The following is a 16127-nucleotide window of genomic DNA, read 5'->3' on the forward strand; positions in this document are numbered from 1 at the left end:
GTGAGCAGGTGCCAGGTCGTGCTGAAAAATGAAATCTTCATCTCCATAAAGCTTTTCAGCAGATGGAAGCATGAAGTGCTCCAAAATCTCCTGATAGCTAGCTGCATTGACCCTGCCCTTGATAAAACACAGTGGACCAACACCAGCAGCTGACATGGCACCCCAGACCATCACTGACTGTGGGTACTTGACACTGGACTTCAGGCATTTTGGCATTTCCCTCTCCCCAGTCTTCCTCCAGACTCTGGCACCTTGATTTCCGAATGACATACTTTGGACCACTGAGCAACAGTCCAGTGCTGCTTCTCTGTAGCCCAGGTCAGGCGCTTCTGCCGCTGTTTCTGGTTCAAAAGTGGCTTGACCTGGGGAATGCAGCACCTGTAGCCCATTTCCTGCACACGCCTGTACACGGTGGCTCTGGATGTTTCTACTCCAGACTCAGTCCACTGCTTCCGCAGGTCCCCCAAGGTCATGAATCGGTCCTTCTCCACAATCTTCCTCAGGGCCCAGTCACCTCTTCTCGTTGTGCAGCATTTTCTGCCACACTTTTTCCTTCCCACAGACTTCCCACTGAGGTGCCTTGATACAGCACTCTGGGAACAGCCTATTTGTTCAGAAATTTCTTTCTGTGTCTTACCCTCTTGCTTGAGGGTGTCAATGATGGCCTTCTGGACAGCAGTCAGGTCGGCAGTCTTACCCATGATTGCGGTTTTGAGTAATGAACCAGGCTGGGAGTTTTTAAAAGCCTCAGGAATCTTTTGCAGGTTTTTAGAATTAATTAGTTGATTCAGATGATTAGGTTAATAGCTCATTTAGAGAACCTTTTCATGATATGCTAATTTTTTGAGATAGGAATTTTGGGTTTTCATGAGCTGTATGCCACAATCATCAATATTAAAACAAGAAAAGGCTTGAACTACTTCAGTTGTGTGTAATGAATCTAAAATATATGAATGTCTAATGTTTATCAGTACATTACAGAAAATAATGAACTTTATCACAATATGCTAATTTTTTGAAAAGGACCTGTATATAGAGTAGCTGTAGAGAGAGTCCGCACTCACAGGTCTTAGGGCTCTGGCACACGGGGGAGATTAGTCGCCCGCGATTAACTCCCTGTTCGCGGGCGACTAATCCCCCCGAGTTGCCTACCCCTGCCATTGCGCCGCCGCGTCTGCCATCCCGCCGGCGACTTACATGTTCGCTGGTGGGATGGCAGGGGTAGGCAACTCGGGGAGATTAGTCGCCCGCGAACAGGGAGTTTTATCGCGGGCGACTAATCTCCCCCGTGTGCCAGAGCCCTTACAGAAAATGTAGAGGTGTTTATTCAAATCAACATCTAACGTTTCGGCTGCATCCACAGCCTTTCGCAAAGACAATGTGAAACAAACAATGGTGCACTGAAAAAAAACAAATTTGGCGCCAAACAATGACGTCATAGGTGTGAATACATTAGCATACAATGTGAAAAAAAACGCTCTCAAAACACATTGAGTCAACTAAAAATGATAAGATAATATGGATTATGCATAGAACACAAACAAAAGGACTGTCAGGGGAAAGGAAAAGTGGGTGTATATTAAAAAAGCCCGCATATGTATCCAGTGCTGAACTGTAACTCACACATGTCGCAAAGACATCCCCAAGTTATAAGTTTATAAATGTACAAAATCGAACTGGCCCAAGGAATAAGAAATAATGAGGGACAGTAGGGCAAATATACATCAAGGAGTTGCTGAAAAATATTTGCCCTACTGTCCCTCATTATTTCTTATTCCTTGGGCCAGTTCGATTTTGTACATTTATAAACTTATACTTATACATATGCGGTCCAAATCAAGGGAAAGATGGATGGTGCTAAATACAGGGATATTCTTGAGCAAAACCTGTGTCAGTCTGCCTGTGATTTGAGACGGAGGTACGGAGGTTCACCTTACAGCAGGACAATGACCCAAAGCATACTGCTAAAGCAACGCTCGAGTAGTTTAAAGGGAAACATTTAAATGTGTTGGAATGGCCTAGTCAAAGTCCAGACCTCAATCCAATTGAGAATCTCTGGTCAGACTTGCTGTTCACAGAAGATTGCTGTTCACAAGCAAAAACCATCCAACATGAAGGAGCTGGAGCAGTTTTGCCTTGACCTTGCCTCATGGCAGGAGCATCCCTAGCCTCAAGTCATCTTGGAAACTAGGCATGCTTACCAATTAGCTTCCCATGGGCCCACCCTTATTCAAACTGCGGGCTACTTGCTGGGCTTTGACAAGTAATACATTTCCTACGAATTATGTGTCAGGCCTGACAAGACATTAACACCTAGTTACTGTTAATAGGCATAATATAGAAAAACAGGTTGCTTTTGGTTAATAACTTGTACCCCCACCCTCAGAAGCACCTTATAGATTTAATACTCTTAATATAAGACATAAAGGTAGCGTTAAGGTGATACTTTTATGGGCTATGTTGGCTCTGAGAGGCTGATCTGACAAACCTGTCCTGCTGATATCTGTCTAAAGCTGGCAATACACGCACCGATAATATCGTACGAAACCTCGTTTTGTACGATATTCGGTGCGTGTATGGCAAGTCGGGGAGTCGACCGATATCAGCAGCTTCCTGCTTTGCCGATCGGGCTGGTTAAAAGATTTTGATCGGGCGCCATAGAAAGCACCTGACCAAAATCTGCCTTCAGCGCTGAATCGGCAGAAGGAGGTAGAAATCCTATTGTTTCTATCTTCTTATCTGCCTGTTTGGGCCCTGAAGGTTATTGGCGGATCTGACGACCGATGGTCGCACGAAAGATCGTCAGATCGCCACGTGTGTGGCCACCTTAAAACTTGGCCATATATCTATTGGGCAGGTTCAAAAAATAGTTTTATTGGCTATGTTGGCTGTGATATATATATATATATATATATAAAGGGGATATACTGCTGATTTTCTCCATGGGGAAATGGAAAAGGCGATTAGGAAGACACAGGATGGCTTACCTGAACTTTCGCAGAAAGAGACACATCCGGATCGGATGGTGTTTGTTACCAACTATACGCCGGTGAGCTATGAGGTAAATAACATACTTAAAAGACATTGGCCTATCCTACAGTTGGATTCTAGCCTACCATTTACCCAAATGCCTCCCCCGATATGTGCATACCGCCGTGGCCGGTCCCTCAGAGACATACTGATGGTAACTGATTTGAAACATGAACCAAGTGGCACATGGCTGAAACCTGGGAAACCAGGATGCTTTAAATGCAGTGGGTGTATGACATGTGGCCACCTTATTATTGGCAACACTTTTGCTCACCCCCGGACTGGGAAAAAGTATTTAATCCGATACAGATTGACCTGCACTTCGGATCATGTTATTTACTGCATTATGTGCCCGTGTGGCTTATATTATATAGGCAAATGCGTTACATCTTTCCGGATACGCATGAACAATCATAGATCCGTAATACGGGCGGCTCTGGCTTCTGGGGAGTCTGACAGTCCTCTTGCTAGACACTTTGTACAACAGAAACATTCATTGCCTATGCTTAGGGCTATTCTAATTGATCATATCCCCCCTCCTTCACGTGGTGGGTATCGTTCTAGATTATTACTACAAAGAGAAGCCCAGTGGATTCGAAGACTGGATACCATTGCCCCTCGTGGCCTCAATGAAATGTTTTCACTCTCATGCTTTCTATGAATTTGGCTCTATGACCATGGAGGTGTTACAATTTACAATTTAAGATTAATATCTATTCTCTGACTATTTTTGATACGATTTGATGAGATGATATATTTATCCCTTTCAATTGTGATCCCTGATTACTGTAATTCTTTTAATGTTTTTGAACAAGATTGACGCTTTTTAATATTTTTATCCCTATATATTTATTGTATTTATTGCACTTATTCACTTTATTAATATGACCTCTAATGTGGGTATATAGTGTTACCAAACTAATCTCACTATGTGATATACTATTCTGTTATATATCACCACTGTTGTGTGTGACTATTATATTTTTATATATTTTTTTATGTCTAGGTTTAGTTTGGGTTGGTTTCCTTTGGTAATATTGAGGTCTCTTAATATTTATTCACATTTGTGATCTATTTTCACATACTTCATGGGAGCTTTATTTTTATGAATTTGGGTATTTCTCACCTCTGGGGGTACTTATACACTATATATATATACTATTTACTTAAATGTTGATATTTGCACAGTGATTAATTATGTAAATTGCTTGTGAACTCTGATTGGTTGAGTTCTGTATTTATGGGTGCACCTCACTTCCCTTCCCCATCCTGATGACGATCCTGTCTGGATCGAAACGCGTTGATGCTATGATTTAATAAATCTAAAATCGTTTTTCTACATTTTGAAGCCGTGAGTGCTTTTTTGTGAATGTGCTCTCTATTTGTGATTAGCACCCGGCGTGAGATGCTGATGCGGTGAGTGCCGATTTTTGTTTTGGATTATATATATATATATATATATATACAGTGCATGGGGACTGCAATTGGCTCTAAAGTAGCCCCAGTTTATGCAAATGCATACATGTATCAATATGAAGTCAAATATATTTTTTGTCACCCATTTTTTTTAGACAATATGGGGCATTTTATTGTAGGTGTATTGATGATATATTCTTTATATGGCTGGACACCATGGACAAGTTACAATCCTTGATACAAGTATTAAATGACTTAGACAGGCCAATATGCTTTTCCTTTAAATGTGATGCCAGTTCTATTGTGTATTTGGATGTACAGGTTTACAAAGAGGAAGATAGGCTGCACACTTCTATCTACGCCAAATACTATTTTACATTATACCAGCCAAGCACCTATTGAACTCATTACCAAGGTCTCAAATGCTAAGAGTTGTGCGAATTAATAGCAATCCCAACAATCCCAACAAAAGGGATTTGATATTGGTGGGCAGGAAATTTATTGAGAGAGAAACCCAGAAAAACTTTTTGTAGTTACACTGGAGTGGGCTTTAAAATTGAATTGAGAAGAAGTGTCAAAGAGTGAAGGCAATAATGTATACTAGCGTGACGAGAAAGGGGTTTATTATGTTAGCAAATATAGCCCCTATACTCATTTTGTGCGCAAGTGTGCTGGACAATTGGCCAATAATTGCAACTGATAATACCCTATCTTTCAATAGATCATTAAAACATAAGTTTACTTACAAAAGGGATAAAAATCTTAGGGGACATCCCCCAAGTTCCAATGATCTGGTGGATAAATATACAAAGATTTAAGGACAATGAAAGGTTAATATAAATTAAAAGTAATTCTAAAGGCATTCTTTTTAAGTACTTACTGCATATCTAAATTCCCAGATCCCTGCTTGCTTCTCTGATATATGGTGCTGGCAGCCTACAGCAGTGTAAAGACTACAGTGACATCACTGAAATCTCTCTTCCCTTCCTGTAGGCTGCCAGCGGCAGCCTTCCTATTCTCTGAGCATGTGTGTAACATGTAACACGATCCTGTCTCCTGTTCTGAGCTACACATGCCCACCAGCCAATAAGAAGCGGATCTGGCAGAGGGGAGGGGGGGGGAGGGAATGAAACACATGTGCAGTACGAAGCAGGGAGGGAAAGGAAGGGAGAATACCTTTTTAGGGCTCTGGCACACGGGGGAGATTAGTCGCCCGCGACAAAACTCCCTGTTCGCGGGCGACTAATCTCCCCGAGTTGCCTACCCCTGCCATCCCACCGGCGAACATGTAAGTCGCCAGCGGGATGGCAGACACGGCGGGGCGATTTGCGCAAAATCGCGCCGCCGCGTCTGCCATCCCGCCGGCGACTTACATGTTCGCCGGTGGGATGGCAGGGGTAGGCAACTCGGGGAGATTAGTCGCTCGCGAACAGGGAGTTTTGTCGCGGGCGACTAATCTCCCCCGTGTGCCAGAGCCCTTAGAGATGGCTGCCTGTTCTAGAAAATGTGAAGTAAGTGTGATTGAGTAAATATTTGATTAGGTGAGCCAAAAGTGTGGCGTTTTTACTAAACAATAGGAGGACTATTGGGCAGTATGCTTTTTAAATTTTGACTTGCATTCTCCTTTAAGGGCAGCCCTAGATCCAGAGAGACCCACTAAAATCAAGGAAAAGAAACAAGCCATTTCTCAACAACCTGTTACGTGCCATTGGGCACTAAAGAAACATGATCCCTCAACCTTTAGATGTATGCCTATAGATCATGTACCAGCACGATCTAGAGGAGCAAACAGGGATAAGGAGTTGATTAGATTAAAAGCATTTTGGATATATGAATTTTATTGCATGACCCCTAGGGGCCTTAATTGGCAATTGGCTCTAAACTGCTTCCTCACATGGTAGTATAGCTTCAGATGAATTGAAGCATATTTACTTCTTTTTGTATATTTATGCAATGTATTGAGAGAATATGCTTGTTTCAGCTGTGTTTTTTTATTCTTACTTTACAGGGTGGATCATGTCTACAATATAGAATGCACTAGAATGGGCTTTAAATACAGAAAAGCTAGTAAACTTTGTTTCTACTTAAGGAGATACTTCACTGGACTTTAAAAATGTACTAGTGACTCACAGTATATGTGAAGTATATAAACACTGACATCTAGTGGTCAAAAATTGTGGGAATTATTTTAGAGAGAATTTTGTGGTAATTTTGTGGAAATCTTTTTAACAGCCCTTTCCTTACACTTATAACTGTGCAACCTCTTTTTGGCTAAAAAGCTATTTAACACCAGGCTATGGATAGAGCATGGGGCACATTGGGACTCTCTTTCAAAGGAAGGGTATAGTTGGTGCGGAAGGTACCAGATAATGGAGCTGAGATTATGGTTGAACTTCAACTCACAGAGGCTGTGTGGTGCAGATGTATCAAATAGGACGCCAGAAGGTTCAATAGTGAACTATAATACAAGGGTTTATTCATCCAACACAGGTGATATCACTTCACAGAGGATCCGTACTCACATGAACAAGATAGAAATAGCAGAACCCACTTAGGATAGCAAAGGAGGGTACCACCGGTTCATCCCACCTCTTTTGGAGTCTGGGCTGGGTAAAGCACCTTTCAGCTGGGCACCACTGTGGAAGGCAGATCGGATAGTGATGATAACTTTTAACTCTTGTGGGTCCTATGACTGGGCATATAGATCAGGGGTTATCCTGCCTGTGTCCTGTCACTAGTCCGTGGCCCTAAGGTAAGGCAACATTGCCTAATGGAAGAAATACTCCACTTAGCTGCCCTTACTATCTAAACATTTCTACTCTCACCACTTCTAGAGGGTGCTATAACAGAACTGCTAAGTCTATATAATCCTTGTTCACAGGGCCCTGTCCCCAACTTCTCCAGAATAGATCTTGGTTCTGGGGTAATATGGCTGTACTGGGGCCTGTTTCTGCCTCCAGGCTCAGTGGAGCTGTTGTTGGATAGCAGACAGGCAGCCAAAGAGGAAGCCACTCCTCCTTGCTAGACACTATATCAGTTGCAAGGGGAGTGGTCAACCAAACTAACCCAATGGGTGTAGAGCATAACTATAAACTGTTACAAAGGCTTCTGCCCAGTAACAACAAGGGAATGTGTGAATAAGTAGGGATATCACTCCATAGGGCATATAACCCTATGGGTCCCTACATTCACCCGGGGAAAACCCATTCCAACTCGACAATGGCAATTACCGTATATACTTGAGTATAAGCTGAGTTTTTCAGTACTAAATATGTGCTGAAAAAGTAACCCTCGGCGTATACTCGAGTACCTGGATGTGTCGGCACATCCGGGGGAGTGCGAACAAGGGCCGCGTTATATCAGCAGAGTCGGCACATCCAGGTACGCATGGACACGGGGGGGGGGTGCGCACATCAGCAGTGTCGGCACATCCGGGGGGGGTGCGCACATCAGCAGAGTCAGCACATCTGGGGGGGGTGCGCACATCAGCAGAGTTGGCACATCCGGGGGGGGTACGCACATCAGCAGAGTCGGCACATCAGCAGAGTCGCCACATCTGGGGAGGGTGCGCACATCAGCAGAGTTGGCACATCTGGGGGGGGTACGCACATCAGCAGAGTCGGCACATCCAGGTATGCATGGACACACATCCGTCCACGGGGGGGGTCGCACAAGGTGACCCAACTGCTACTGCCCAAATATTGTGTATATGTATGTATTATTTTATAATTTATGTATAAATGCAAATCTGCAGGGAAGGGATGAAACATGCTGTTTACTTGTACTTTCATTCTGAAAGTAGGCAGTCCCTTCTTAAAAAATCAGACTGGATTTTAATTTGAAATAGGCATCTAATTCCCCTCTGCTTAATGGGATACACTAATTAGCAATGTCTTCTCTGCATTTCTTGGCAGATCCAGGACATCCCCACACTGGACTAACAGCAGAGCCTTTATCAGGCCCATAGCCGGACGTGTGTGTGTTCGCGCGCTTGCGTGCGCACGCACACACGTCGGTCCATGGGGGGGGGGCGAAAGTTGCGCGCAAGGAGCGCGTTACATCTGCATATCCATCTGCAAAATGAGTCAGTAAGTGGTAAAATAACTTGTTATTTAAAAAAAAAGTCCAGCATCAAGAATTATTTTGCCCTAGTAACTACTATTGTAGTACTGTGGTGGGACTTGTACTGGGACTGGGGTCCACTGAGGACAACCCCTCACGTGAACAATGTCAAGTACTTGATAATTAGTATGGCAGCTTCCTTAGCCTTCCCAAACTTGCTTTTGTCTGCTGCTGTAGCATTTTTCTTTCCCTAAAGTTATCTATTATTTATTTATCTGTTATTTATTTGATTATTGAAACTTAGCAGTAGCGGCTGCATTTCCCACCCTAGGCTTATATTCGAGTCAATAAGTTTTTCCAGTTTTCTTAGGTAAAATTAGGTACCTCGGCTTATATTCGGATCGGCTTATACTCGAGTATATACGGTAAATACACATGCTTAGTAAACATTTTAAATGCAAAAATTTAGTGCAAAAATATACAGTATCCCCACATCATCTTCGGGTACCCCCCCCTGCGGAATACCTGGGTACAATGGGTACCGGAAAAAAATTGTTAAGGCACAGAATAATTGAACCATTGTTTCTTTGTTACTGTAAACCATATAAAAACATGAGTGTCACTGTGGATCACTCAGGCACTTTTCTTGTAGGACCGTGAGTCACCTCCTGGACTCGTCAATTGGGGTGCTCAGGCACACACTTACATGGGAAATTCCTGCTACTCTCAGGTATCCCAGGCACAAAGCGTAGCTGTAAAGAAATATTAGTTGAGTTCATGAACTGCGTACACTCCCACCTCCCAACTTTATTAAGTCCATTTCTTCCCACCCTAACCCAGTGTTCGTGACTACCCTGCACGCACTCTGTAGGGTGTAGATAAAGTAATGGCTCCTACCCAGTGGTAGGTTGAGACAAAGGTTGTAGTGAGGTGGGGCTCAGCAGTCCTGCCTCTTGAACCCAACTATTTACAAAGTCCAAAGTTATTGTCTCTCCATTAATATGGGGCAACTTAGAACAGGGACACACCTTAGGTGTCTCTAGCAAGTGGGTGTCTCTAAAGGTGGGCAATATATGGTGGGAAATCCTGACATCTGTTGCCTTTAGAAATTTTCCCACCCTCCCGGGTACACAAATTCTCATTCCTGAGGAAACCACTTCGGACCTTAGAAGCAGTGGTCATACTTGGCCATTGTGTCCTCAAAGGAGATATAGTAGGCCGGATAAGGCTTGTCAACCCGACCACCCTGAGGAAGATCTGCTGAGAGACTGAAATACCTGTCCTCTTGATACTTCCTGCAGCTTTTCACATAATGTTTTAGAATGGTCCTGCCGAACCACCATTCCTTTGATATGTCATAGAGGTAGTTCACATCTTTTTGTCTTTGGGCAGGATTGCTGTGGAACACTCCCCGGGACCCCAGCTTTTCCCTACGGACCAGTTCACCGTATATACACTCCTCCAGATGCTTCTCAACTTCATCGAAGGTGAAGTAGGCCGCTCTAGGGACTGGGTGATGAATTTTGTATGTCCACTCAGGTTTTTCTGGTCAGGGGTCTGTACCGGCAGTGGGTGGTCAAAGTTCCCTTTATAGTGTTCTGCAGCCGCAGTAATCACTAAGGAAGTATTTTTATTTAAGTCCCGTACAAATTTACTCAGGCCTCAGATGAGGATCCTGACAATGCGGGGTGTTAATGGAGTAGTCCGCAGCCGCGGTTGTACTCACTGTAGCCTTTTGGGTGTTCCGGCAGATTTAACCAGGTCTCAGCTGAAGGTCCTGCAGTGCACGGTTACTTCCTTCAGCCCCTGGTTTATCCTCCGCTGCGGATGCACAGGTAGGCAGGGTAGGCTGAATCACTTAGGCTTTGCTGGTAGCGAACGTAGATTTTCCTCTGTAGTAGGCTGCAGTGGTTGCCCGTGCGTCTAGGTGAGGAGTGGCTCACAAAATGGCCGACCCAACCATTTATAGGCAGGCACCTTCCCGCGAAGTCTCGTAAACAAGGTGGACTTCACGCGGGATTTTAGTGAAAGTGCGCACAGAGATGATTGACAGAGGTTTAGGCCAATGGGTGCACCTGGGGGAACCTTCAAGACCCGAACCCACAGCCAACTAGAACGTAGATTTTAAGATCAGGGACTGCAAGTGCCTTTTTCCAATCGAGTCCGGCAACCTGTTAGCTATTTTTAAAGAAATACACACACACACAGCTCAGTCCTCAGGTACTGGCTAAAAAGCTATTTAACACCAGGCTATGGATAGAGCATGGGGCACATTGGGACTCTCTTTCAAAGGAAGGGTATTGTTGGTGTGGAAGATACCAGATAATGGAGCTGAGATTGTGGTTGAACTTCAACTCACAGAGGCTGTGTGGTGCAGATATATCAAATAGGACGCCACAAGGTTCAATAGTGAACTATAATACAAGGGTATAATTGTCCAAGACAGATGATATCACTTCACAGAGGATCCGTACTCACATGAACAAGATAGAAATAGCAGAACCCACTTAGGATAGCAAAGGAGGGTACCACCGGTTCATCCCACCTCTTTTGGAGTCTGGGCTGGGTAAAGCACCTGTCAGCTGGGCACCACTTTGGAAGGCAGATCGGATAGTGAAGTCAATCCCCAGGTTGATAACCTTTAACTCTTGTGGGTCCTACGGCTGGGCATAGATCAGGGGTTATCCTGCCTGTATCCTGTCACTAGTCCGTGGCCCTAAGCTAAGGCAACATTGCCTAGTGGAAGAAATACTCCCGTCTGTCTTCTAGTTGGGGCCTTAGCTGCCCTTACTATCTAAACCTTTCTACTCTCACCACTTCTAGAGGGTGCTGTAACAGAACTGCTAAGTCTATATAATCCTCGTTCACGGGGCCCTGTCCCCGACTTCTCCAGAATAGATCTTGGTTCTGGGGTAATATGGCTGTACTGGGGCCTGTTTCTGCCTCCAGGCTCAGTGGAGCTGTTGCAGACAGGTAGCCAAAGAGGAAGCCTCTCCTCCTTGCTAGACACTATATCAGTCTGCAAGGGGAGTGGTCAACCAAACTAACCCAATGGGTGTAGAGCATAACTATAAACTGTTACAAAGGCTTCTGCCCAGTAATAAGGGAATGTGTGAAGAGGTAGGAATATCACTTCATAGGGCATTTAACCCTATGGGTCCCTAAAACTGTATAAACGTTTTGTATTCGCTTGTGTGCTATCCTTTTGGATATATATATATGAAATTGTTACAAAGTAGGAAAGGTAGAAAAAAGGCACACTTGTAGTTCAACCTTTTTACTTTTGTGAACTACAAATTAATTGAGAGGAAGATGAACCCCTCTTTCTGAAATGTCTCCACTTTGTACCTTGCATCTACTGAGTGCCATTGCTTGCTACAGCTAAGATTATTATCCACAAGTACCTCCAAGTACAAGTACCATTAAGGGAATTATATCTATATGGCTCTCAGTTACATAATTTTATGTTTCTCAACAATGAATACTATCTGCCACTTAGCTAGCTGGTCGAGATCTCCCTTGCAAGGGTGCAAAATACTTGATGGACTTGTCCTGCATACATTTGTATCATTGGCAAACACAGATACATTACTTACACTGACCTGCCATTAATAAAAAAATTGATACATAAAAGTGTACCTAATGCAGAACCCTGTGGGACCCTAAAACAACCCTGCTCTAAGCAGAGAAACTACCATTGACACCCACCCTTTGTTCATGATGCTTTTGCCACTTTTCTATGGGACCCTAAAACAACCATACTCCAAGCAGAGAAACTACCATTGACACTCACCCTTTGTACATGATGCTTTTGCCACTTTTCTATGGGACCCTAAAAACAACCATACTCCAAGCAGAGAAACTACCATTGACACTCACCCTTTGTACATGATGCTTTTGCCACTTTTCTATGGGACCCTAAAACAACCATACTCCAAGGAGAGAAACTACCATTGACACTCACCCTTTGTACATGATGCTTTAGCCAGTTTCCTATCTATGTACATACATATTTTTAAAGATCTATAGGCCTTAGCAGATGTGATTTTAGTAGATTCCATCTACTGCAATCCCGCTTGCCCACATTTCTACTGCTTTATAAAATGCAATTAAATTTGTATAAAATAGTCTTTCCTTCATAAAGCCATGCTGATTATTGCTTATAACAATGTGAACACAATCCTGTTTTGAATATTGTAATTACTGTACTTTTGCTTTCCAGCAGTCCATTGGTATCAAGGTAAAAGGGAATCTGAGAAAATCAGAAACATTGGCCTGGCTAAAAATAAAAAAAGATTTCCAGTACTCTAGGCTGTGGTTCTTCACGCCTTGGGCCCTTGTTCACAACATTTTTTGATACATAGTAACTTTGGTCGGGTTGAAAAAAGATATGGCCATAGAGTTCAACCTTTAGACATGATTCATTGCAAGTATTTGTGCCAAGCTGAGTTGCACCCACTTACTATGCCTGATAAGTTGCACAAGCACAACTACACTTGTTTCATGCACTAAGTGCAAATCTGCACAGAGACACAATTATGCTGGAATTATCATATATATAACACTTATCATATATATATATATAGTCCACTGGCTAAACATCTGTTTGGGGCTCTCTGGAATTCTGCGTTACAAGATCCTGCAATGGAGTAATGCTAATTCTTTTGAGAGGTGCTCTTGGGAGTGGAAGTTCTGGCTTTCTACATTCCTATGCCTTGGTCTCTTACTATTGCTACACTGTATTACTATTCCTTGTACATCCTACTGTTTCACTATTGGATATTTGGTTACCATGTATATGTAACTGTGATCGATTTAAATTTCATGTCACACCTTCTTTTATTGTTCTTTCTTACTTTGACCCCGTACAATTGCATATGCTAATGTTTAACCATTCATATGCTATGGGGGACATGACATCACAGTATCACCCCCACTGTTTCCTGCCACAGTATGTTTATTAGGTATTGCTTTGTTTGTTTTTATACTTTTAAAAAGGCCTTTGTGTATGCCGAAACGTCAGCCTCCAACTAAAGTGTTCTTTATCACCTATAAGCCCTGTGATGGGCGGATCTCCATTACATACTAAATGTATGTATACTATTTATTTATTTAAAGCCTGGTTGTCCTGGCTTTAAAACTAACCCCCATATGTTATAAAAGACACTGGGGTTGATTCACTAAAATGCAATAAATTTTATCGCACGTTTTTTTGCGTTAAAATAGAAGCGACAATTAGCGCGCGATTCACTACAGTATTACAGCGTGCGTTAAGTCGCATATCGCATGCGTTCATTTTCACGCAACCGCATGCGTTAGTTTTAACGCATGCTTTAATTAGTGCGCTGAAAACAATACTATCGCATGATTAACAAACACTTAGGCGCGCTAAATATCGCATTAGGCTATGCGAAAAATAACACCTACTTGAGGCAGGTGATAATTATAGAAAAGTACAGTAAATGAGCTTTTGGCATTAAATATGGACTTACAGTGTTATTTATTCAAGTATGTGTTGGCCCTAGAGTGACGCAGCCGCCAGTTTGCAGGGAAATGGTCATTTTTAATACAGTAATTTTACAAAAGTATTGGCATGTATGGCTAACATGGTGTGCGTTTATTCGCACGACTATTTATATGCAGCTACAATCGATGAAATGTTTCGGCAGGCATGGATTTGCGGCGAGTTTTTGGATGTGCGGCAAATTTTTCCACGGCAAATTTTTTCATGCGTTTCACAAAACAATACGCCAATGGCAAAACGCATGAAAAAATTTGCCACGGAAGAATTCGCCGCACGTCCAAGAATTGTCACAGGCGTTAAAAAATAATAGTCGCGGGCACCAATTTTTTTGGCCGCACGACATTTTTGCCGTTTTGCGAACGGAACAGATTCGCTCATCACTAGAGGCTACTATTTATAAGCAGCTACTAATTATATAATGCCATAGATATGCTACTATTTATATGCTACCATTTATATGTGGCGACAATTCATATGCGGCGACTATCTATTTGCTGCGACTATACGCGGGCGTTAATTAGCGCATGTACCGTCAAATACTGAACGAAAATAGTCTTCGCGAATTAAATAACGCATGCAATATCGAGCGTAAATTAACGCAAGTATGTTTATAGTGAATCGTGCATTAAGCCGCAAAAATTTAGACGCGATACAATTTTTAACGCATGCTATAAATAGCGCACGTTAAAACGCACTTTAGTCAATCAGCCCTACTAAGTTTACCCGGGAGCAGTAACCCATAGCAACCAATAAGAAGTTTGCCTTTAAACAGATGACTAGTAAATGTTACCTGCTGATTGGTTGCTGATGGGTTACTGCTCCTGGGCAAATTTAGTGACTTTTATTACATAACCCCTTAAGGGTATTATTAGTGCCAGGAAATGCTTTTAAAAAATGTTTGTAATATAGTCTAACATGAAATTTGGATGTTTTTGGCATTAAATTGTTCTTGCGGATGTTTTTGTAAATCACTTATGCCAGATTTTTGTTAAATGTTTTTTAAAAGTTGTTGTACTCATCATGTCTGCTCGTGCCTTTATATCAGATAATGTAAATTGTATTTCAAGTTCTTTTTCTTAGTGTGTGTGTGATGCTTGGGTGCAACAGGCAAGGCTAGGAATGATAAGCTGTACAGCCAGCAGAATATTTCCTGAATGTTGGGGAGAGATAAGCAACTTGTTACTTTCAATGTGCTGTTATGTTCCATAAATATAAGGGCAGGTATGGATTTGTGCCTCGGACCACCTGAGGCAGCCTTTTCTTGCAGCCCTGATCACCCCTGTGCTAACCTTTTTTCTGCTCCAGTTGTGCTTTCTGCACTTGAGCAGCCAAATTTATGGTTTAAAAAGATGACTTTCTGTTCTTAGTTACCAGAGGTTTCATTTCAGTAAACCTGCTACACACTGTCTAATCTTGGCTTGAGCGGTCTTGGCTTGTCATTTGCCACTTGTCTTCCTTAAGTGGTTCGCACATGTCAAAAGACCTTACATTTTTTTGGACATCTGTGTATTACACAGATACATTACAGTAATACATTACAGTAATGTTATATATAATGTAATATATTATTTCATATATATTATGATATATATGTTATATATTGTTTCAGAAAACACAGCTTTCTTCATTAACTATGTCTAGGCTTGTCACCTTTTCACACCAGACTTAATTCCCAGTGTTTCAGGGAGGGAGGTGGTGCATGGAGGAGGGGCAATGACATCATGGTGGCAGTCAATGGACATATTGTAGGTTGGGTATGGGCATGTAGGGGTCCATGGGAGGTTTTGGTCCTGGGAAGGGGGCCCAAGCACTTAAATTTTTGTTTTGTGGGGTTTACATGTCCTTTAATTCAGAACAAAAGGCAGAAAGGACTGAGTGGCGCTGAGCACAACTATATAGTAATGCAAATAATATATTTTGGAGATACAGATGGGCTGAAACTACGGATAAGCAGACAGGCACAAGAAGTATGTAGGCCCCCACTTTTGCATTCTGGAAAGGTGTCTTTTCTGCTTATGTCTAGTTCTGGTCCTGCCTGAGACATCGCCTTTGATTGACATAGGGCCTCCCAAAGGGTATGGTGAAAGAGTTGCTG

The 16127-nt window shown here is 42.6% G+C and overlaps 1 long non-coding RNA gene across 1 annotated transcript; it reads right to left on the reverse strand.

Moving 5' to 3' along the window:
* Positions 1-6900: 6900 nt before the first annotated feature.
* Positions 6901-11476, reverse strand: LOC101732619. The gene is made up of 2 exons (XR_208192.3): positions 11084-11476; positions 6901-7065 (listed from the first exon to the last, which is right to left on the reverse strand). It is a non-coding gene; the product is annotated as an uncharacterized LOC101732619 (long non-coding RNA).
* Positions 11477-16127: the final 4651 nt, after the last annotated feature.

The sequence above is a fragment of the Xenopus tropicalis genome, chromosome 2 (genome assembly GCF_000004195.4).
Source record: "Xenopus tropicalis strain Nigerian chromosome 2, UCB_Xtro_10.0, whole genome shotgun sequence".
Lineage (NCBI taxonomy): Eukaryota > Metazoa > Chordata > Amphibia > Anura > Pipidae > Xenopus > Xenopus tropicalis.